Source organism: Hyla sarda, unplaced genomic scaffold (genome assembly GCF_029499605.1).
Source record: "Hyla sarda isolate aHylSar1 unplaced genomic scaffold, aHylSar1.hap1 scaffold_1078, whole genome shotgun sequence".
NCBI classification, from domain to species: domain Eukaryota; kingdom Metazoa; phylum Chordata; class Amphibia; order Anura; family Hylidae; genus Hyla; species Hyla sarda.
In genome coordinates, this window is record NW_026607698.1 from 42,106 (window position 1) to 66,922 (window position 24,817).

The following is a 24,817-nucleotide window of genomic DNA, read 5'->3' on the forward strand; positions in this document are numbered from 1 at the left end:
TCCTGTTCTATCCTCAAATGCCTATGTATTGCCGAAATTGCTTGAGGTTTGGCCACACCCAGGAGACCTGCGGCGCGGAGCGTGTGATTCGCTGCAATAGGTGTGGCCAAGAAGGTCACATAGCCTCAAGATGTAGCCATACAATAAGGTGCAACCTCTGCGGAGAGGAAAATCACGATTTAATTCCTGTCCCCATAAAGCAAAAACTACGATGGGTGGGTCAAGGCTGGGCCCACCCAAAGAGGGGACAGGACAAAAGACGTCCTTTTTTAAGATGCCCAAACCCCAGATGGCAGGTACTGATGGGTCCAGGCCCAAGACCTCTGGTGCTCCATCGGGGGGCCCACCGGTGGTAGTGCTAGGGGGAGGCCATGGGGATTCCACGAAGCCCGGGCGGGTGATCGAGTTTACTGCCCGGGAAATTGAAAGACGTCGATCGACTTCCTACCTGGCTCAAGAGCCCGCCGAAACTTCTGAAGGGGGGCTCACCTGTGGCGGGTGGCAGCCGACGGGCCTCGGTGGGGGCAAAAGTGGACCCAAAATTGCAGCATAAGCCAGGTACTGGCTTGGCCCAGGGTCGCCCTGCTCCGGACGAAGAGGCCCCGGTGAAAGCCCGCCGGAAGGGGAGCCAGGTGGCCAGGTCTGAGCCCGGTCCTGTTACTCCGCCTATACAGGACAGGGCCAAGAAGACAAGTGGCGCCAAACCAGGGTTTGCTGCCCCGCCAGCAGTGGACCCGGTGGGTAAAACTGGCCATCGTCGATCGATGGGGAAGTTGGAGCAACAGTCCTCAGCAACGCTTGCTGGGGAACAAGCGATGAAAACTTCCCAAGGTAGCGGCAAAGGTTCCGGAAAAGAGGCCTCACAGGCCCCTGTGCAGCAGTTCCAGTCGTCAAATGATGAAAGAAGACGCAGATCCATCAGCCGGGGGCCAGAGATTACATCGAGTGAGAGCAACACAGAGGATATGGACAGCAGTGTGACATTTAAAAGACAAAGAGAAGAAGAAGAGGAAGACATTCAAAGGAAAGCGGCGTGCCGTAGTTCGGACGAGAGCGAGCTCAGGGTCGGGGCATCATCGATCTCAAGCTCCGACCCTCAGAACATCAAGGAGCTGATGACCCCGCAGGCGGGGGATGACGGTACGCAGCTTATTATTGACTTTGATTCTCCAAGCACGGACTCTCCATAAACTGATGCCTATCCCTGTAAAAATTGCCTCACTCAATGTGAGGTCCTTAAAGAGCCCTGATCGCAGGGCTGCTTTATTTTCTTATCTAGAGACATGTGACTTTGACCTTTGCCTGCTACAAGAATGTGGAATCCCTAGTAAAATGGACTATAAAGACTTAAAAGAAGACTGGAAGCTGGGCCCATCCATATGGTCCGGTGCAAATGACTGTCGTTCTGTGGGTGTTGGGCTGCTCTGCCGAGGCCAGTCCTTTTCTATTCATACAGTAACTGAGATTGTGCCTGGCAGAGCTCTTTTAATTCATCTATATTTTAATGGACTTTTAATTCGTGTTTTAAATGTGTATGCCCCTCCTGATAAACAGGAGCGGGCAGAACTATTTGAAATTTTACCACTGTTTTGTGTTGGGTCTTCCCCCCTGCTGGTGGGAGGTGATTTTAACTGCATACGTGATGGGGAACACCGGCAGGGTGGGGATATTAATCGTAAAGACCGCACTTCTTACCTGCTTAAAAATTTTATTGATGATTTTAATTTGAAAGATTGCTGGAAGGATCTCTTGCCGGAGGACCCAGGCGCCACATGGTCCAATGGAAGAGTGAGCTCCAGAATCGATTTTATTTTTTCCTCTAGAGCTTTTAAACCCCTGAAATGCACGCTCGAGCAGAATATCTTCTCTGATCATAAGCTCCTCTTGGTGGGCCTGGAGCTAGAGGGGGAGCAAAAAGCAAAAAGGGGCCTCTGGAGATTAAACACCACACTCCTAGAGGACCCTGAGATAAAAGAGGAGTTTGTGCGGACCTACCAATGCTGGCAATCACAAAGAAAACCCCACGAGCCTATGCTGCACTGGTGGGAGGGCACCAAATCTAAAATCAGATTTTTTTTTATCAAAGCAGGTAAGAAGAAGGCAAAAATGGAAAAACAGTGGTTTTATGTTCTTAACATGCGTTTAAATGTACTTTTTAAATTGAAAGAAGCTGGTATGGATGTAGAAAATGATATTTTAAACCTTAAAACTGAAATAAAACATGCCATAGAAAAGAAAGGGAAACAAATCATTTTTAACTCACATGTGCAGCACCTGGAGGAGGGCGAGAAATGTTCCCGTTTCTTTTTTAAAAAAGTGATGAATAGGAGGGATATCATCCAAAACCTTGAGGGTGAATCCACTCCAAAAGGCATGTTAGATGCAGTTTTTAACTTCTACCAGCTTCTTTTTAATAAGAAAGATCTTAATCCATCCTTTTTAGAACATGTTCTTAATTCCCTTGATTTTAAGCTAGATGTTTTAGACCAGGAGGTTTTATCCCGTGATCTTAACTTAGATATGAACTTTTATTTGTTTTTAAAAGTTTTTCTAGTGGGAAGGCCCCTGGGGAAGATGGTTTACCCATCGAATTTTATTTAGCTTTTTGGGATATTTTAAAGGATGATATGGTTTTATTGTATAAAGAAACTTTTATTGTTAATGAACTTCCCCCTTCCTGGAGGAGGGGGATTGTATCATTACTTTTTAAAAAGGGTGAAAAGGATATGCTAAAAAATTGGCGCCCCATCACACTTTTAAATGTTGATTATAAAGTTTTAGCCAAGTTATTAGCTGTCCGTTTTAAACCTTTTATTCATAAATTAATTCACCCAAATCAGGTTTGTGGGGTACCTGGAAGGTCTATAGCTGAATCCCTAAATATTTTAAGAGATGTTTTATGGTATTTTAAGGATAGAAATCAAACTGTAGCAATTTTATCCTTAGACTTTGAAAAAGCCTTTGATAGGGTCTCCCATGAATACCTGTTTTTAGTTCTTAAAAAGATGGCAGTGCCTGAAACGATTTTAAGCCGAATCATGCTTTTATACCGATCCTGTTTTAGTCAAGTCTCTGTTAATGGCTTTTTAACCAGCGGTGTTCCTCTTTTATCAGGTGTCAAACAGGGCTGCCCCCTGTCCCCACTCCTTTTTATTTGCGCAATCGAACCACTGATGGCCCTCCTCAGAAAAGACCGGGTAGTAAGAGGCGTACCGATACCTGGTGGAGGAGGGACCCATCTAAAGGTGTTGGGGTACATGGATGATGTCACCATACTGTGCCCGGACTCTCCATCCATGAGGGGGGCATTGAGGAACACCAGCTATTTCTGCGAGGTCTCTGGTTTTAAGCTAAACACAGATAAATGTGACTGTTTTTATATTGGCTCCTGGGATTCATCCATCACCCCAGGAGTCACAATGCAACAGGATCAAATTAAAGTTTTAGGTATTGTTTTTAACCAGGTCAATGATGGGAGCCCTAACTGGGATTCAGCTATAGCTAAGATGGAGAAGAAGATTTTAATGTGGAATCTTAGAAACCTTACCATGGAGGGGAAGATTTTAATAATAAAGATGGTTTTACTCCCTATTATGCTATACATTGCCATGGTATTTCCTCCATCTATTTTATACATTAAAAAAGTAACTAGAATTGTTTTTACTTTTTTATGGGGTTCAAAAATGGAGAAATTAAAGCGTGATTTTATGTACAAAAGTAAAGATAATGGCGGGAAAGATGTTCCTAACCTTTTTACTTTCTTTTACATAAAGTATTTCTGTTTCTGTTTTAAAATTATTAAATCCGATGGCATTTTTAGCTGCTTTTTAAGGTACGCTGCGGGCATGGTTTTTAAAAGATGGTTGCGCATCCCTCTGAACGCTCCGGTGCTTCTGTGTCCCCCAAAACATTATGTGGTGTTGGAAAAGACAGTCAGGCTCCTAGGTCTCCAAGATTTGGAGCCTGACATACTGGGGGACCAGAGAAAGGTATCAAAGGTCCTCAGGCGGAGTGAGGTTACCCTGGCAGTGTCCAATTTCACACAGGCAAGATCCAAAAAGGTATGGCGGAACGTGTACGGGAAGTTTCTGGCGAATGTACACAGGGATCTTGCCTGGGCAATCGTCCACCAGTGCCTCCCTACTCGTGAGTTTCAGCACAGGCGAGGACTGGTGGCGAGAGCCAAGTGCCCGAGAGATGGCTGCGGAGTGGACGAAACGGTGCTGCACATATTTTGGAACTGCCCTTTTGCACGGGAGCTTTGGAGGAAGGTAGGCCCACTTTTGAAGTGGGCCTGCGGCCTAAAAGATTTTAATCACGAATGTGTCTTTTACGGTCTTTTTAACTGCCCCAATTTTAAACAGCAGATGATCTGCTGGATGATTATTAATTGTTTTAAAAATGCCATCTGGAAAGTTAGGAACATCTTACTTTTTAAACATGATTTTATTGATGTTAAAAACTGTATAAAGCTGGCCCTGAGTGAGATGTACATCTATTACCTAAGAGACAAGAAACAGTTGGGGGCCAGCGAGGCAGCATCCATGTGGTGTCTGCCTCTATGGAACGAAATAACAGTATAATCAGTTTTTATGACATTTGTATAATGTTTTATCCTGCCATTTTTATTTTTTCTCCTTTTATTACTGGTTTTATTATTTGTATTTTAAAACTTTTGTGAACCTTTTATTATTTTGCATTTTAAATTTTGTATGGTTTCTTATTTATTCAATAAAATTTTGTTGAAACCTTATCTGTTCTTATCAGTTTAATATCTGATACGTCCCCTATCTGGGGACCATATATTAAATGGATTTTTGAGAACGGGGGCCGATTTCGAAGCTTGCTTCCGTCGCCCTATGCATTGACCCGATATGGCAGTATCTTCGGGTACAGTGCACCACCCCCTTACAGGGTTAAAAAGAAAGATTCCTACTTTCATTGCTACCTGCTTGCTGGCTAGCCAGCTAGCCAGCCCTGTGGGCCTTGCTGCTGCTGCAGCCAAAAAACAAAAGGTGGTGCTGCTGCTGCTGCTTCTGCTGCTTCTGCTTGTGTCTGGCCGCTGTTGGAGCGTCCAGGCACAGGACTTCTGCTGCTGCTGACTAAATGGCCTCCTTAATTGGATCATTTGAGTAGCCAGCACACCTGTGCAGGTAGGGCATGACATGATAGGCAGCTGCCTTGATAGCGGGTGGGTGCTGAATGTTCCTAATTGACAAAATAAGATTAATGCTTATGAAGAAATATAAAATCTCATCCCTTCCCCAATATCGCGCCACACCCCTACCCCTTAATTCCCTGGTTGAACTTGATGGACATATGTCTTTTTTCGACCGTACTAACTATGTAACTATGTAACATAACATGGGGGGGGGGGGGGGTCTCCTGGCTGTTCACACAGGTGTGTCATTGCTGTACATTGACCATGCATTGCTTCTGTGGTATTGCAAAGGCAAAGACAAATGCTTCCAGCCATCCATTGCACTAATGGATTGGTCATCAGCTGGCTGTCTGTGTCCCGCATCAATATAGACCAAAGTACAGAGGGTTAGGCTATGCTATTGTGCACCTACCTGATGCATCAGAAGGTGCGAGGCCCTTGCTAAATTCTGTGCACAGACTTTGAGATCTATACTTTAGACTGTATCTAAACCTGCTCCAACATGGACTGACATTCTGGCCTACTTTCAGCCGATGCGACTTGTCTGTCGCTGAACAGTCGCTTTTTATGTATTCAGCACCTATGTATAATGTTGTAAAAATGCTCTAGAAGCTAAAGTCGCAGAAATGTCACACATATTTGGCCTGCAACTTTCTGTGCGACAAATTCAGACAGGAAAAATCAGTATAAATCCTTAGAAAATTATCCCCCAGTGTCTCCATCTGCTGGCGGTATTGAATAAGCATTGCTGCACTGATGGGGTATGCATTAGACGAAAAAAAAGAAGAAAAAGAAGAATAATACGCCCAGAAAAGAGGCGAAAAGGAGAAAAACGTAAAAAAACGTGAAAAAAAAGTAAGAGGAAGAGAAGGGAAAAAAAGGTGGAAATGGGTTTAAAAGTGATTTCGGCGGAGAAATATATATATATATATATATATATATATATATATATATATACGCGCACACACACACATATATATAAACGTATTCTCCGTTGAGATATTGCAGCCGCTGCTGTGTCCAGGCCCAGGAGCCTTAGCACTGTGCTGTGATGTCACTCAATACCACTGACATCACTAGGTGTAAACAACATCTCTCCTTTGCTGTGTATGTGACTATGGAGCTGTTTGGTGATGTCGTCTATTATGGCCTTCATAGAAGCAACAGGAGATTGTTGCATCCATCTAGAACCCTCAGAACTACAGTGCTATGATGTCACTCACTTCCACAGGCCTTGCAGAGTGTAAACAACAACAACCCAGCTTTGTTGTGTATGTAACCATAGGGATTTGTGATGTCACCTAGAACCTTCACAGCAGCGACAGCTTTATGAGGAGCATCAGCACTGCTCTGCCTGAGCAGAACCATCACCGCCATAGGTTGTCAAATAACCCGGATTTAACCCACACAGGTAAGTCCAATGGGGTGCAGGCATGTCCTCTATGCTTACAGCTTCCCGTGGGTGTTGGTTTGATACCGTTTGGGGACAGCCAAGGAGGCATCTGCAGGCAACAAAGGTAGGTGTGTGCTTGTGTGTGTGTTTCCTATGCAGATCCTAAGCCCAGTGTCACATGCAAGTAGGAGGAGTAAGAAGGGTTCCTGGCAAATCCGGGTTATGGATTGCATTTAAAAAGGCCCCGTGGGAGTGCAATGGGCCCCTGTCTTGCTGCTTAGCAATAATGGTATGGGTTTAGGTTCTGCTGTGTGTACTGGTGGTTGACTGCCCCCCAGCCCAGAGTGTGCATGGAAAATTGTCTGGCAGCCTCCCTGACAGCAAGCAGTGATAGTGCCCATGAAGGGGACCTTGTTGGGCCCGCCCCTTTCACGGTTATCGCTTCTCGGCCTTTTGGCTAAGATCAAGTGTAGTATCTGTTCTTATCAGTTTAATATCTGATACGTCCCCTATCTGGGGATCATATATTAAATGGATTTTTGAGAACGGGGGCCGATTTCGAAGCTTGCTTCCGTCGCCCTATGCATTGACCCGATATGGCAGTATCTTCGGGTACAGTGCACCACCCCCTTACAGGGTTAAAAAGAAAGATTCCTACTTTCATTGCTACCTGCTTGCTGGCTAGCCAGCTAGCCAGCCCTGTGGGCCTTGCTGCTGCTGCAGCCAAAAAACAAAAGGTGGTGCTGCTGCTGCTGCTTCTGCTGCTTCTGCTTGTGTCTGGCCGCTGTTGGAGCGTCCAGGCACAGGACTTCTGCTGCTGCTGACTAAATGGCCTCCTTAATTGGATCATTTGAGTAGCCAGCACACCTGTGCAGGTAGGGCATGACATGATAGGCAGCTGCCTTGATAGCGGGTGGGTGCTGAATGTTCCTAATTGACAAAATAAGATTAATGCTTATGAAGAAATATAAAATCTCATCCCTTCCCCAATATCGCGCCACACCCCTACCCCTTAATTCCCTGGTTGAACTTGATGGACATATGTCTTTTTTCGACCGTACTAACTATGTAACTATGTAACATAACATGGGGGGGGGGGGGGGGGGTCTCCTGGCTGTTCACACAGGTGTGTCATTGCTGTACATTGACCATGCATTGCTTCTGTGGTATTGCAAAGGCAAAGACAAATGCTTCCAGCCATCCATTGCACTAATGGATTGGTCATCAGCTGGCTGTCTATGTCCCGCATTAATATAGACCAAAGTACAGAGGGTTAGGCTATGCTATTGTGCACCTACCTGATGCATCAGAAGGTGCGAGGCCCTTGCTAAATTCTGTGCACAGACTTTGAGATCTATACTTTAGACTGTATCTAAACCTGCTCCAACATGGACTGACATTCTGGCCTACTTTCAGCCGATGCGACTTGTCTGTCGCTGAACAGTCGCTTTTTATGTATTCAGCACCTATGTATAATGTTGTAAAAATGCTCTAGAAGCTAAAGTCGCAGAAATGTCACACATATTTGGCCTGCAACTTTCTGTGCGACAAATTCAGACAGGAAAAATCAGTATAAATCCTTAGAAAATTATCCCCCAGTGTCTCCATCTGCTGGCGGTATTGAATAAGCATTGCTGCACTGATGGGGTATGCATTAGACGAAAAAAAAGAAGAAAAAGAAGAATAATACGCCCAGAAAAGAGGCGAAAAGGAGAAAAACGTAAAAAAACTTGAAAAAAAAGTAAGAGAAAGAGAAGGGAAAAAAAGGTGGAAATGGGTTTAAAAGTGATTTCGGCGGAGAAATATATATATATATATATATATATATATATATATATATATATACGCGCACACACACACATATATATAAACGTATTCTCCGTTGAGATATTGCAGCCGCTGCTGTGTCCAGGCCCAGGAGCCTTAGCACTGTGCTGTGATGTCACTCAATACCACTGACATCACTAGGTGTAAACAACATCTCTCCTTTGCTGTGTATGTGACTATGGAGCTGTTTGGTGATGTCGTCTATTATGGCCTTCATAGAAGCAACAGGAGATTGTTGCATCCATCTAGAACCCTCAGAACTACAGTGCTATGATGTCACTCACTTCCACAGGCCTTGCAGAGTGTAAACAACAACAACCCAGCTTTGTTGTGTATGTAACCATAGGGATTTGTGATGTCACCTAGAACCTTCACAGCAGCGACAGCTTTATGAGGAGCATCAGCACTGCTCTGCCTGAGCAGAACCATCACCGCCATAGGTTGTCAAATAACCCGGATTTAACCCACACAGGTAAGTCCAATGGGGTGCAGGCATGTCCTCTATGCTTACAGCTTCCCGTGGGTGTTGGTTTGATACCGTTTGGGGACAGCCAAGGAGGCATCTGCAGGCAACAAAGGTAGGTGTGTGCTTGTGTGTGTGTTTCCTATGCAGATCCTAAGCCCAGTGTCACATGCAAGTAGGAGGAGTAAGAAGGGTTCCTGGCAAATCCGGGTTATGGATTGCATTTAAAAAGGCCCCGTGGGAGTGCAATGGGCCCCTGTCTTGCTGCTTAGCAATAATGGTATGGGTTTAGGTTCTGCTGTGTGTACTGGTGGTTGACTGCCCCCCAGCCCAGAGTGTGCATGGAAAATTGTCTGGCAGCCTCCCTGACAGCAAGCAGTGATAGTGCCCATGAAGGGGACCTTGTTGGGCCCGCCCCTTTCACGGTTATCGCTTCTCGGCCTTTTGGCTAAGATCAAGTGTAGTATCTGTTCTTATCAGTTTAATATCTGATACGTCCCCTATCTGGGGACCATATATTAAATGGATTTTTGAGAACGGGGGCCGATTTCGAAGCTTGCTTCCGTCGCCCTATGCATTGACCCGATATGGCAGTATCTTCGGGTACAGTGCACCACCCCCTTACAGGGTTAAAAAGAAAGATTCCTACTTTCATTGCTACCTGCTTGCTGGCTAGCCAGCTAGCCAGCCCTGTGGGCCTTGCTGCTGCTGCAGCCAAAAAACAAAAGGTGGTGCTGCTGCTGCTGCTTCTGCTGCTTCTGCTTGTGTCTGGCCGCTGTTGGAGCGTCCAGGCACAGGACTTCTGCTGCTGCTGACTAAATGGCCTCCTTAATTGGATCATTTGAGTAGCCAGCACACCTGTGCAGGTAGGGCATGACATGATAGGCAGCTGCCTTGATAGCGGGTGGGTGCTGAATGTTCCTAATTGACAAAATAAGATTAATGCTTATGAAGAAATATAAAATCTCATCCCTTCCCCAATATCGCGCCACACCCCTACCCCTTAATTCCCTGGTTGAACTTGATGGACATATGTCTTTTTTCGACCGTACTAACTATGTAACTATGTAACATAACATGGGGGGGGGGGGGTCTCCTGGCTGTTCACACAGGTGTGTCATTGCTGTACATTGACCATGCATTGCTTCTGTGGTATTGCAAAGGCAAAGACAAATGCTTCCAGCCATCCATTGCACTAATGGATTGGTCATCAGCTGGCTGTCTATGTCCCGCATCAATATAGACCAAAGTACAGAGGGTTAGGCTATGCTATTGTGCACCTACCTGATGCATCAGAAGGTGCGAGGCCCTTGCTAAATTCTGTGCACAGACTTTGAGATCTATACTTTAGACTGTATCTAAACCTGCTCCAACATGGACTGACATTCTGGCCTACTTTCAGCCGATGCGACTTGTCTGTCGCTGAACAGTCGCTTTTTATGTATTCAGCACCTATGTATAATGTTGTAAAAATGCTCTAGAAGCTAAAGTCGCAGAAATGTCACACATATTTGGCCTGCAACTTTCTGTGCGACAAATTCAGACAGGAAAAATCAGTATAAATCCTTAGAAAATTATCCCCCAGTGTCTCCATCTGCTGGCGGTATTGAATAAGCATTGCTGCACTGATGGGGTATGCATTAGACGAAAAAAAAGAAGAAAAAGAAGAATAATACGCCCAGAAAAGAGGCGAAAAGGAGAAAAACGTAAAAAAACGTGAAAAAAAAGTAAGAGGAAGAGAAGGGAAAAAAAGGTGGAAATGGGTTTAAAAGTGATTTCGGCGGAGAAATATATATATATATATATATATATATATATATATATATATACGCGCACACACACACATATATATAAACGTATTCTCCGTTGAGATATTGCAGCCGCTGCTGTGTCCAGGCCCAGGAGCCTTAGCACTGTGCTGTGATGTCACTCAATACCACTGACATCACTAGGTGTAAACAACATCTCTCCTTTGCTGTGTATGTGACTATGGAGCTGTTTGGTGATGTCGTCTATTATGGCCTTCATAGAAGCAACAGGAGATTGTTGCATCCATCTAGAACCCTCAGAACTACAGTGCTATGATGTCACTCACTTCCACAGGCCTTGCAGAGTGTAAACAACAACAACCCAGCTTTGTTGTGTATGTAACCATAGGGATTTGTGATGTCACCTAGAACCTTCACAGCAGCGACAGCTTTATGAGGAGCATCAGCACTGCTCTGCCTGAGCAGAACCATCACCGCCATAGGTTGTCAAATAACCCGGATTTAACCCACACAGGTAAGTCCAATGGGGTGCAGGCATGTCCTCTATGCTTACAGCTTCCCGTGGGTGTTGGTTTGATACCGTTTGGGGACAGCCAAGGAGGCATCTGCAGGCAACAAAGGTAGGTGTGTGCTTGTGTGTGTGTTTCCTATGCAGATCCTAAGCCCAGTGTCACATGCAAGTAGGAGGAGTAAGAAGGGTTCCTGGCAAATCCGGGTTATGGATTGCATTTAAAAAGGCCCCGTGGGAGTGCAATGGGCCCCTGTCTTGCTGCTTAGCAATAATGGTATGGGTTTAGGTTCTGCTGTGTGTACTGGTGGTTGACTGCCCCCCAGCCCAGAGTGTGCATGGAAAATTGTCTGGCAGCCTCCCTGACAGCAAGCAGTGATAGTGCCCATGAAGGGGACCTTGTTGGGCCCGCCCCTTTCACGGTTATCGCTTCTCGGCCTTTTGGCTAAGATCTTGTATCTTGTCAAGGGGCTCTGAGTTCGTCGAACCTTCGGCCTTGAGGCATCGGCGGTTTTTTAGCCGTCTTAAGCCTCATGCTGCTATAGGAGGAGGACTTACAAAGAACGGGAAGGCGATCCCCCATGGCGACCCTTAGGTTTGCTGCGCATACTGAAACTCGGATTAAGAACACCTTCCGTATTGAAGTGGATGAGGAGAAAAAGGAGAAGATGACTTTGGAATTTTTTGTCAAGAGAATTATGCTGGATTTATTGCACATTCAGAGAGAAGATGTGTTTTGCCTAAAAGACCCAGGTAAAGGACTTTTCATTCTTACCTTGACTTCCGCATCTGCATGTGACCATATGTTTGAGAAAGTTCGGGAGCTTGCCAATGAGGAGGATATGAAAGGACTTGTTTTTATTGCTCTATATTCTAATGGCGATGTTCCACTGGTGGTTACTATGCACGATCCATACGTGGATATAAGAGACATTGTCTTATTTTTAAACCAATATTGTGCGGAAGTCAAATACTCTCATAAAATAATGAATGCAATGGACTTTTGGACTGGAAAGCATAAGTTTGCTGTTAAGTTCAGAGAAGATGTGAGAGGAATTGGAGGTCTGTGTCGCCCACCTGCAAATTTTTTAATTGGGCGTAAACGTGGCTATTTATTCTACCCTGGGATGCCGTATTATTGCAGGAAATGCCATGAATATGGTCATACACAAGAATCTTGCAAAGAGGAAGTGGTTATTTGCAAAAGATGTGGCCAAAAAGGCCACACCACTTTGGACTGTCAAAATGAGATTCTGTGTAATGTGTGTAAGCAGAAAGGACACGCTTTTAAGGATTGTCCTCAACGCTCCTGGGCCAATATTGTGGCTACGTCGGCTGGTCCCTCGATGAGGAAGAGCTCCATGGATGCTGTGCCTGTGCCTAAGACCCACACCCTGAAAGTGATGCCTGAGTCTTCTGCTACCGGAATTCCTGTGATACCTGCTGTGGCTCATGTCTCCAAAAGCATTGTGTCCCCGGGGAAGGTCGTGGGACCTGAGACAGAAGTGAGGGGTTCTCCTCTCATGGAAGTTGAGGGTCCTGGACCGCCCAGAAGGGATACAGAGGAGATGGATGTAGAAGAACGGCGAAAGAGGAAAAGCAGAGACCGGAAAGAGGAAAAGGGCCTTAACATCAAAAGGAGTGGTCGAGTTAGTGCGGACGAGGGGAATGTGGAGATTGTCTGCCAAAAGGTTATAACAGCATCCGACCCTGTTAATATTGAGGAATTTGTGTCACCACCTGCAGATTGGGGTTCTTTGTCTGAGGATAATGAATGACCCAGGAGCTACCAAGTGTTAATATCTCCTCCTTCAATGTGAGGAGTTTGAAGAGCCCGGAGAGGAGGGCTGCTTTATTCTCTTTCTTGTCTTCTTTGCCTACAGACATTTTATTTTTACAGGAATGTGCCATTGATTATGATATCAATTATTCATCTTTGAGATCTGAATGGACTCTTGGCCCGTCTGTGTGGTCAGGGGATAATGAGAGGAAAGTGACTGGTGTTGGCATACTGTTCAAGAGCAGTGAGTATAAAGTTACCTCCTTCACAGACATTGTACCCGGTAGAGCCCTGCTCGTTCATATTATTTATAATGACATGAATATGAGACTTTTAAATGTATATGCCTCTCCAGATAAGGATGAAAGATCTGATTTATTAGAGAAAATTCAGTTTTATTTACCGGGTTCATCCCCGCTTATCATCGCTGGTGATTTTAATTGTATAATGGCAGGAGAGGAGCGGGCTGGAGGATCTGAACAAAGGAAAGATAAGACTGAAAAACAACTAAAGGATTTTAGAGTTGATTTTAATTTAAAAGATTTGTGGAGAACCTCTTTCCCTAATGACCCTGGGTATACCTGGGGGAATAGCCTTTATATGTCAAGGATTGATTATATTTTTGCTTCTGGATTTGCATTTTATGGGAATATGCAATTGACTTCTACCTTTTTTTCAGATCATAAGATTTTATCTGCTACATGTAAGTTTGATGGGGTTTGCAGAGCCAAAGGAGTCTGGCGTCTGAATGTCTCTTTGCTTGAAGATGAAGAAATTAAATGTAATTTCATCTATCTTTTTAAAAAATTGCAGAACTCAAGGACTAATTTTAATTCTCTTTTAGCATGGTGGGAATTCTGCAAGGTAAAATTTAAAGAGTATTTTATTAAGATGGGTGTTAAAAAAACAAAAGAGAAATTGAAATGGTATAGAGATCTTAACACAAAACTACAAACCTATTATCAACTCAAAGAGCTGGGTGTATATGTAGACGATCTGATTTTAAGTGTTAAAAGTGATATTCAGAAGGCTATAACTAACAAAGGGAAAGAAATAATTTTTAACTCCAAAGTTGAATGTAAAGAGAAGGATGAAAAGTGTACAAGATTCTTTTTTAAAAAGGTAATGGAAACAAAAAAGTTAATGATTAACATTGAGGATGAAACTACTAATGTAGGAATGTTATCCAAAGCTAAATCCTTTTATCAAGATCTGTTTAATGAGAAACCCATTGATATATCTGCTGCTAATTTTCTCCTAAGCACTTTAGATTGCGGTTTAAGTAAGGAGGACCAAGATGCACTTTGCACAGAAGTAAGATGCCAAGAATTAGAAATTGCTGCTAAAAGTTTATCCACAGGTAAAACACCAGGTTCTGATGGACTTCCTGTAGAGTTTTATAAAACCTTTTGGGAAATTTTTAAAGATGATTTGCTTAATATTTTTAAGGAGGCTTTTAATTCTGATGTTCTACCTTTATCTTGGAGGAGTGGTATAGTGTCTCTGATCCCCAAAAAGGGGGATAGGAACAGCTTAGAAAATTGGAGACCAATTACGCTTCTTAATGTTGATTATAAGATTATGTCAAAAATTTTTGTTAACAGAATGAAGCCGTTTTTGTACAAGGTCATCCATGTGGATCAGGTATGTGGTGTCCCAGGAAGGAGTGTAGCTGAACCTTTAAATGCTATTAGGGACGTCATATGGTATCAGCAAGAGCGGAATCAAAATCTAGCCATTCTATCTCTAGATTTTCATAAAGCGTTCGATAGAGTATCACATTGTTTTTTATGGATGGTTTTACAACGCATGGGTTTTCCTAACATATTTATTAAGCAAATTGCTCTCTTATATAAAGGTTCTTTTAGCAGGATTTTAATAAATGGTTTCCTTACAGATTTTATTAATTTATCATCAGGGGTAAAGCAAGGCTGCCCTCTGTCTCCTATACTGTTTATATGTGCAATAGAACCTCTGTTAAACTTAATAAGGAATGATAAAATAATAAAAGGAGTGCCAGTTCCTGGAGGTAATAATGCCACCCTTAAAGTGTGTGGCTATATGGATGATATTAATGTTTTTTGTGAAAGTGCCTTCTCTTTACAAAGAGTTGTTGATGTTACTGATTTCTTTTGTAAAGCTTCTGCTTTTAAACTTAATTTATCTAAATGTGACTGTTTTTATATAGGTAAATGGGAAAACGTGCAAATACCAAACCTAAAATTACAGTCAGAAAAAATAAAAATCCTTGGAGTCATCTTTGATAAAAATAACAATGGTGAGGAAAGTTGGCTAATGGTAAAAGAAAAGGTAAAGAAAAAGGTAGACTTTTGGTCCCTAAGGAAATTATCCTTAGAAGGTAAAATTTTGGTGATTAAGGCTATGCTAATACCCATTATGCTCTATTTAAATATGATTTATCCTCCTAATGAACTTATGTCTAGGCAACTTCAGAGGATTCTCTTTGAGTTTCTATGGAGTTCTAAAGCAGAAAAATTAAAAAGAGATACTATGTATAAGTCACAAAAAAATGGAGGAAAACAGGTTCCCTGTATTAGAAAATTTTTATACTTAAGGTTTTTTAGTTGGTGTTTTAGGGGACTTTTTATGAAAAGTGTATGGTCCTGTTTTTTAAAGTACTCTGCGGGACATATTTTTAGAAAAAGAGAATGGGTGTTTTTATCATTATCTTCTCCTGTACTTTTAACTCCGCCTAAACATTATGCCATCTTAGAAAAAATTATACGTATGTATAACCTTAAAGACTTTGACTTGTTAACCTTGAGGGATGCTCGCAAGATAGAAGTACAGTTAAATTTGCAAGAAGAAATATGTATGGTCTCTAATTTTTCTTATAATAGGTGTGTACAAATATGGAAAAAGGTAAACGAGCCATATCTTTTTAATGAGCACAAGGATTTAGCATGGATGATTATCCATGAGTGTCTTCCGGTAAGATTTTTCCAATATAGAAGAGGTCTAAATGCTGTATGTGTCTGTCCCCGGGATAATTGCAATATAGATGAAACTGTTTTGCACCTTTTCTGGAATTGTTATTTTGCACAAAAGGTTTTTAGACTAATTGGTTCTTTATTGAAATTCCTAACAGGTCTAAAAGTTTTAAATCATGAAGTTGTTTTATATGGCAAAAGTGATGGAGTTATGAAAGAAAAAGAGAGAATTTTGTGGATTTTTATCAACTGTACAAAAAATGTATTATGGAAAGTTCGTAATATCCTTGTCTTCAAAAGAGATTTTATTTGTGAAAAAGAATGTTTGAAGATGATATACAGTGAAGTTTACTTGTACTATTTAATTGATAAAAAGAGATATGGGCAGAAAAAAGCATTAGCTATGTGGAATTTACATTTATGGAAAACAGTATTTGATGTATTGTAAACATTTTTTGTGATGTATTTAAGTTTTTGAGTTTTTTTCAATAAAAATGTAAAAAAATCTGTTCTTATCAGTTTAATATCTGATACGTCCCCTATCTGGGGACCATATATTAAATGGATTTTTGAGAACGGGGGCCGATTTCGAAGCTTGCTTCCGTCGCCCTATGCATTGACCCGATATGGCAGTATCTTCGGGTACAGTGCACCACCCCCTTACAGGGTTAAAAAGAAAGATTCCTACTTTCATTGCTACCTGCTTGCTGGCTAGCCAGCTAGCCAGCCCTGTGGGCCTTGCTGCTGCTGCAGCCAAAAAACAAAAGGTGGTGCTGCTGCTGCTGCTTCTGCTGCTTCTGCTTGTGTCTGGCCGCTGTTGGAGCGTCCAGGCACAGGACTTCTGCTGCTGCTGACTAAATGGCCTCCTTAATTGGATCATTTGAGTAGCCAGCACACCTGTGCAGGTAGGGCATGACATGATAGGCAGCTGCCTTGATAGCGGGTGGGTGCTGAATGTTCCTAATTGACAAAATAAGATTAATGCTTATGAAGAAATATAAAATCTCATCCCTTCCCCAATATCGCGCCACACCCCTACCCCTTAATTCCCTGGTTGAACTTGATGGACATATGTCTTTTTTCGACCGTACTAACTATGTAACTATGTAACATAACATGGGGGGGGGGGGGGGGTCTCCTGGCTGTTCACACAGGTGTGTCATTGCTGTACATTGACCATGCATTGCTTCTGTGGTATTGCAAAGGCAAAGACAAATGCTTCCAGCCATCCATTGCACTAATGGATTGGTCATCAGCTGGCTGTCTATGTCCCGCATCAATATAGACCAAAGTACAGAGGGTTAGGCTATGCTATTGTGCACCTACCTGATGCATCAGAAGGTGCGAGGCCCTTGCTAAATTCTGTGCACAGACTTTGAGATCTATACTTTAGACTGTATCTAAACCTGCTCCAACATGGACTGACATTCTGGCCTACTTTCAGCCGATGCGACTTGTCTGTCGCTGAACAGTCGCTTTTTATGTATTCAGCACCTATGTATAATGTTGTAAAAATGCTCTAGAAGCTAAAGTCGCAGAAATGTCACACATATTTGGCCTGCAACTTTCTGTGCGACAAATTCAGACAGGAAAAATCAGTATAAATCCTTAGAAAATTATCCCCCAGTGTCTCCATCTGCTGGCGGTATTGAATAAGCATTGCTGCACTGATGGGGTATGCATTAGACGAAAAAAAAGAAGAAAAAGAAGAATAATACGCCCAGAAAAGAGGCGAAAAGGAGAAAAACGTAAAAAAACGTGAAAAAAAAGTAAGAGGAAGAGAAGGGAAAAAAAGGTGGAAATGGGTTTAAAAGTGATTTCGGCGGAGAAATATATATATATATATATATATATATATATATATATATATATATATACGCGCACACACACACATATATATAAACGTATTCTCCGTTGAGATATTGCAGCCGCTGCTGTGTCCAGGCCCAGGAGCCTTAGCACTGTGCTGTGATGTCACTCAATACCACTGACATCACTAGGTGTAAACAACATCTCTCCTTTGCTGTGTATGTGACTATGGAGCTGTTTGGTGATGTCGTCTATTATGGCCTTCATAGAAGCAACAGGAGATTGTTGCATCCATCTAGAACCCTCAGAACTACAGTGCTATGATGTCACTCACTTCCACAGGCCTTGCAGAGTGTAAACAACAACAACCCAGCTTTGTTGTGTATGTAACTATAGGGATTTGTGATGTCACCTAGAACCTTCACAGCAGCGACAGCTTTATGAGGAGCATCAGCACTGCTCTGCCTGAGCAGAACCATCACCGCCATAGGTTGTCAAATAACCCGGATTTAACCCACACAGGTAAGTCCAATGGGGTGCAGGCATGTCCTCTATGCTTACAGCTTCCCGTGGGTGTTGGTTTGATACCGTTTGGGGACAGCCAAGGAGGCATCTGCAGGCAACAAAGGTAGGTGTGTGCTTGTGTGTGTGTTTCCTATGCAGATCCTAAGCCCAGTGTCACATGCAAGTAGGAGGAGTAAGAAGGGTTCCTGGCAAATCCGGGTTATGGATTGCATTTAAAAAGGCCCCGTGGGAGTGCAATGGGCCCCTGTCTTGCTGCTTAGCAATAATGGTATGGGTTTAGGTTCTGCTGTGTGTACTGGTGGTTGACTGCCCCCCAGCCCAGAGTGTGCATGGAAAATTGTCTGGCAGCCTCCCTGACAGCAAGCAGTGATAGTGCCCATGAAGGGGACCTTGTTGGGCCCGCCCCTTTCACGGTTATCGCTTCTCGGCCTTTTGGCTAAGATCAAGTGTAGTATCTGTTCTTATCAGTTTAATATCTGATACGTCCCCTATCTGGGGACCATATATTAAATGGATTTTTGAGAACGGGGGCCGATTTCGAAGCTTGCTTCCGTCGCCCTATGCATTGACCCGATATGGCAGTATCTTCGGGTACAGTGCACCACCCCCTTACAGGGTTAAAAAGAAAGATTCCTACTTTCATTGCTACCTGCTTGCTGGCTAGCCAGCTAGCCAGCCCTGTGGGCCTTGCTGCTGCTGCAGCCAAAAAACAAAAGGTGGTGCTGCTGCTGCTGCTTCTGCTGCTTCTGCTTGTGTCTGGCCGCTGTTGGAGCGTCCAGGCACAGGACTTCTGCTGCTGCTGACTAAATGGCCTCCTTAATTGGATCATTTGAGTAGCCAGCACACCTGTGCAGGTAGGGCATGACATGATAGGCAGCTGCCTTGATAGCGGGTGGGTGCTGAATGTTCCTAATTGACAAAATAAGATTAATGCTTATGAAGAAATATAAAATCTCATCCCTTCCCCAATATCGCGCCACACCCCTACCCCTTAATTCCCTGGTTGAACTTGATGGACATATGTCTTTTTTCGACCGTACTAACTATGTAACTATGTAACATAACATGGGGGGGTCTCCTGGCTGTTCACACAGGTGTGTCATTGCTGTACATTGACCATGCATTGCTTCTGTGGTATTGCAAAGGCAAAGACAAATGCTTCCAGCCATCCATTGCACTAATGGATTGGTCATCAGCTGGCTGTCTATGTCCCGCATCAATATAGACCAAAGTACAGAGGGTTAGGCTATGCTATTGTGCACCTACCTGATGCATCAGAAGGTGCGAGGCCCTTGCTAAATTCTGTGCACAGACTTTGAGATCTATACTTTAGACTGTATCTAAACCTGCTCCAACATGGACTGACATTCTGGCCTACTTTCAGCCGATGCGACTTGTCTGTCGCTGAACAGTCGCTTTTTATGTATTCAGCACCTATGTATAATGTTGTAAAAATGCTCTAGAAGCTAAAGTCGCAGAAATGTCACACATATTTGGCCTGCAACTTTCTGTGTGACAAATTCAGACAGGAAAAATCAGTATAAATCCTTAGAAAATTATCCCCCAGTGTCTCCATCTGCTGGCGGTATTGAATAAGCATTGCTGCACTGATGGGGTATGCATTAGACGAAAAAAAAGAAGAAAAAGAAGAATAATACGCCCAGAAAAGAGGCGAAAAGGAGAAAAACGTAAAAAAACGTGAAAAAAAAGTAAGAGGAAGAGAAGGGAAAAAAAGGTGGAAATGGGTTTAAAAGTGATTTCGGCGGAGAAATATATATATATATATATATATATATATATATATATATATATATACGCGCACACACACACATATATATAAACGTATTCTCCGTTGAGATATTGCAGCCGCTGCTGTGTCCAGGCCCAGGAGCCTTAGCACTGTGCTGTGATGTCACTCAATACCACTGACATCACTAGGTGTAAACAACATCTCTCCTTTGCTGTGTATGTGACTATGGAGCTGTTTGGTGATGTCGTCTATTATGGCCTTCATAGAAGCAACAGGAGATTGTTGCATCCATCTAGAACCCTCAGAACTACAGTGCTATGATGTCACTCACTTCCACAGGCCTTGCAGAGTGTAAACAACAACAACCCAGCTTTGTTGTGTATGTAACCATAGGGATTTGTGATGTCACCTAGAACCTTCACAGCAGCGACAGCTTTATGAGGAGCATCAGCACTGCTCTGCCTGAGCAGAACCATCACCGCCATAGGTTGTCAAATAACCCGGATTTAACCCACACAGGTAAGTCCAATGGGGTGCAGGCATGTCCTCTATGCTTACAGCTTCCCGTGGGTGTTGGTTTGATACCGTTTGGGGACAGCCAAGGAGGCATCTGCAGGCAACAAAGGTAGGTGTGTGCTTGTGTGTGTGTTTCCTATGCAGATCCTAAGCCCAGTGTCACATGCAAGTAGGAGGAGTAAGAAGGGTTCCTGGCAAATCCGGGTTATGGATTGCATTTAAAAAGGCCCCGTGGGAGTGCAATGGGCCCCTGTCTTGCTGCTTAGCAATAATGGTATGGGTTTAGGTTCTGCTGTGTGTACTGGTGGTTGACTGCCCCCCAGCCCAGAGTGTGCATGGAAAATTGTCTGGCAGCCTCCCTGACAGCAAGCAGTGATAGTGCCCATGAAGGGGACCTTGTTGGGCCCGCCCCTTTCACGGTTATCGCTTCTCGGCCTTTTGGCTAAGATCAAGTGTAGTATCTGTTCTTATCAGTTTAATATCTGATACGTCCCCTATCTGGGGACCATATATTAAATGGATTTTTGAGAACGGGGGCCGATTTCGAAGCTTGCTTCCGTCGCCCTATGCATTGACCCGATATGGCAGTATCTTCGGGTACAGTGCACCACCCCCTTACAGGGTTAAAAAGAAAGATTCCTACTTTCATTGCTACCTGCTTGCTGGCTAGCCAGCTAGCCAGCCCTGTGGGCCTTGCTGCTGCTGCAGCCAAAAAACAAAAGGTGGTGCTGCTGCTGCTGCTTCTACTGCTTCTGCTTGTGTCTGGCCGCTGTTGGAGCGTCCAGGCACAGGACTTCTGCTGCTGCTGACTAAATGGCCTCCTTAATTGGATCATTTGAGTAGCCAGCACACCTGTGCAGGTAGGGCATGACATGATAGGCAGCTGCCTTGATAGCGGGTGGGTGCTGAATGTTCCTAATTGACAAAATGAGATGCAAGGGTCATCCAGCTCTCCACCGCCGCCTCAGTGCACGGACTCGTGCGGACACCACGAAGACGAACAATAGAAATAGAGGAATGTCCAGCACAAAGCACGATGCAAGGTGTAAATTTATTGAAGATACACACAGCAAACAGCAACACGGATCATGGAGTAAAGTGACGCGTTTCAGCAACCTTGGTCGCCTTAGTCATACAATGGTATACTCAGATCAGTTCGGTTCTTATAGTAGGCGGCACCGCCCACCTCACCAGGTGAAAACACCTGAGTGGGACTGGGCGGCGCACACCAACACACAAGAGCCAGACTGACGTCTGTGCTCACACTAGACACAAATGGGGGAGGGAGGAAAAGAACACTAAACAGAAAATATATAACTCACATATAAAATAAGCAGTGAAATTACATAAACAAAAATTGATAGTGTACATGATCATAAGATACCAGGGATAGGGACTTTACCAACATATATAAAAAACATAATAAATCAATAGTTTAAAACCATATGGTAATATAGACTGTCAATCATATCCAAGGTATGTTTAGATTAGTCAGTGTAAAACACAATATAGAACCAAAACCATAATCATTTTTGAGATATCAAACACAAGTCACTTCAAGTATGGTAAATAGTATTAGAAAAAGAGAGAAGAACTTGGTACAAATGTACTAAAAAATAAAAATATAAATTAAGATCCAATCCCCTGTATATGTCCCACATCCAAAAACAATAGCCACAGAAATAACAAAAAATAGGAATAAGTTAATATAGATATGATATAAACACTGGCTATTTGTATAGGTGGGTGTGGGTTGCTATTACGCAATATACAATATAGTTATTTCATATTCCCCTTTTCCGTACAGTATACTATACAATTTGGTCTAGTCCTCCTGTCCCATTGGTTGACATTTCCCATAGGTCTACACCTACCACTATATATGGTTTTTTTATATATATTTTCTTATTTTTTACATATATCATATTCAATTATTTGTGGTGTCATAGACTTTGGGTGTGTAGCCCTTTTTCCTTCCTCCGTTTTGATTTTTCTATAGAACCCAGATATCTTCCCATGGATTGTCCCACACCCACCTATACAAATAGCCAGTGTTTATATCATATCTATATTAACTTATTCCTATTTTTTGTTATTTCTGTGGCTATTGTTTTTGGATGTGGGACATATACAGGGGATTGGATCTTAATTTATATTTTTATTTTTTAGTACATTTGTACCAAGTTCTTCTCTCTTTTTCTAATACTATTTACCATACTTGAAGTGACTTGTGTTTGATATCTCAAAAATGATTATGGTTTTGGTTCTATATTGTGTTTTACACTGACTAATCTAAACATACCTTGGATATGATTGACAGTCTATATTACCATATGGTTTTAAACTATTGATTTATTATGTTTTTTATATATGTTGGTAAAGTCCCTATCCCTGGTATCTTATGATCATGTACACTATCAATTTTTGTTTATGTAATTTCACTGCTTATTATATATGTGAGTTATATATTTTCTGTTTAGTGTTCTTTTCCTCCCTCCCCCATTTGTGTCTAGTGTGAGCACAGACGTCAGTCTGGCTCTTGTGTGTTGGTGTGCGCCGCCCAGTCCCACTCAGGTGTTTTCACCTGGTGAGGTGGGCGGTGCCGCCTACTATAAGAACCGAACTGATCTGAGTATACCATTGTATGACTAAGGCGACCAAGGTTGCTGAAACGCGTCACTTTACTCCATGATCCGTGTTGCTGTTTGCTGTGTGTATCTTCAATAAATTTACACCTTGCATCGTGCTTTGTGCTGGACATTCCTCTATTTCTAATTGACAAAATAAGATTAATGCTTATGAAGAAATATAAAATCTCATCCCTTCCCCAATATCGCGCCACACCCCTACCCCTTAATTCCCTGGTTGAACTTGATGGACATATGTCTTTTTTCGACCGTACTAACTATGTAACTATGTAACATAACATGGGGGGGGTCTCCTGGCTGTTCACACAGGTGTGTCATTGCTGTACATTGACCATGCATTGCTTCTGTGGTATTGCAAAGGCAAAGACAAATGCTTCCAGCCATCCATTGCACTAATGGATTGGTCATCAGCTGGCTGTCTATGTCCCGCATCAATATAGACCAAAGTACAGAGGGTTAGGCTATGCTATTGTGCACCTACCTGATGCATCAGAAGGTGCGAGGCCCTTGCTAAATTCTGTGCACAGACTTTGAGATCTATACTTTAGACTGTATCTAAACCTGCTCCAACATGGACTGACATTCTGGCCTACTTTCAGCCGATGCGACTTGTCTGTCGCTGAACAGTCGCTTTTTATGTATTCAGCACCTATGTATAATGTTGTAAAAATGCTCTAGAAGCTAAAGTCGCAGAAATGTCACACATATTTGGCCTGCAACTTTCTGTGCGACAAATTCAGACAGGAAAAATCAGTATAAATCCTTAGAAAATTATCCCCCAGTGTCTCCATCTGCTGGCGGTATTGAATAAGCATTGCTGCACTGATGGGGTATGCATTAGACGAAAAAAAAGAAGAAAAAGAAGAATAATACGCCCAGAAAAGAGGCGAAAAGGAGAAAAACGTAAAAAAACGTGAAAAAAAAGTAAGAGGAAGAGAAGGGAAAAAAAGGTGGAAATGGGTTTAAAAGTGATTTCGGCGGAGAAATATATATATATATATATATATATATATATATATATACGCGCACACACACACATATATATAAACGTATTCTCCGTTGAGATATTGCAGCCGCTGCTGTGTCCAGGCCCAGGAGCCTTAGCACTGTGCTGTGATGTCACTCAATACCACTGACATCACTAGGTGTAAACAACATCTCTCCTTTGCTGTGTATGTGACTATGGAGCTGTTTGGTGATGTCGTCTATTATGGCCTTCATAGAAGCAACAGGAGATTGTTGCATCCATCTAGAACCCTCAGAACTACAGTGCTATGATGTCACTCACTTCCACAGGCCTTGCAGAGTGTAAACAACAACAACCCAGCTTTGTTGTGTATGTAACCATAGGGATTTGTGATGTCACCTAGAACCTTCACAGCAGCGACAGCTTTATGAGGAGCATCAGCACTGCTCTGCCTGAGCAGAACCATCACCGCCATAGGTTGTCAAATAACCCGGATTTAACCCACACAGGTAAGTCCAATGGGGTGCAGGCATGTCCTCTATGCTTACAGCTTCCCGTGGGTGTTGGTTTGATACCGTTTGGGGACAGCCAAGGAGGCATCTGCAGGCAACAAAGGTAGGTGTGTGCTTGTGTGTGTGTTTCCTATGCAGATCCTAAGCCCAGTGTCACATGCAAGTAGGAGGAGTAAGAAGGGTTCCTGGCAAATCCGGGTTATGGATTGCATTTAAAAAGGCCCCGTGGGAGTGCAAT

General features: G+C 43.0%; 6 non-coding genes across 6 annotated transcripts; all 6 read left to right on the top strand.

Annotated features, from left to right (window-relative positions):
- Positions 1 to 4,720: 4,720 nt before the first annotated feature.
- LOC130300425 (U2 spliceosomal RNA) lies at positions 4,721 to 4,906 on the top strand. The gene has a single exon (XR_008851296.1). It is a non-coding gene; the product is annotated as a U2 spliceosomal RNA (small nuclear RNA).
- Positions 4,907 to 6,991: 2,085 nt separating this feature from the next.
- LOC130300423 (U2 spliceosomal RNA) lies at positions 6,992 to 7,182 on the top strand. Its single transcript, XR_008851294.1, has one exon. It is a non-coding gene; the product is annotated as a U2 spliceosomal RNA (small nuclear RNA).
- Positions 7,183 to 9,272: 2,090 nt separating this feature from the next.
- LOC130300400 (U2 spliceosomal RNA) lies at positions 9,273 to 9,463 on the top strand. Its single transcript, XR_008851271.1, has one exon. It is a non-coding gene; the product is annotated as a U2 spliceosomal RNA (small nuclear RNA).
- A 6,857-nt stretch (positions 9,464 to 16,320) lies between these two features.
- LOC130300426 (U2 spliceosomal RNA) lies at positions 16,321 to 16,510 on the top strand. Its single transcript, XR_008851297.1, has one exon. It is a non-coding gene; the product is annotated as a U2 spliceosomal RNA (small nuclear RNA).
- A 2,092-nt stretch (positions 16,511 to 18,602) lies between these two features.
- LOC130300401 (U2 spliceosomal RNA) lies at positions 18,603 to 18,793 on the top strand. The gene has a single exon (XR_008851272.1). It is a non-coding gene; the product is annotated as a U2 spliceosomal RNA (small nuclear RNA).
- A 2,081-nt stretch (positions 18,794 to 20,874) lies between these two features.
- LOC130300403 (U2 spliceosomal RNA) lies at positions 20,875 to 21,065 on the top strand. The gene has a single exon (XR_008851274.1). It is a non-coding gene; the product is annotated as a U2 spliceosomal RNA (small nuclear RNA).
- Positions 21,066 to 24,817: the final 3,752 nt, after the last annotated feature.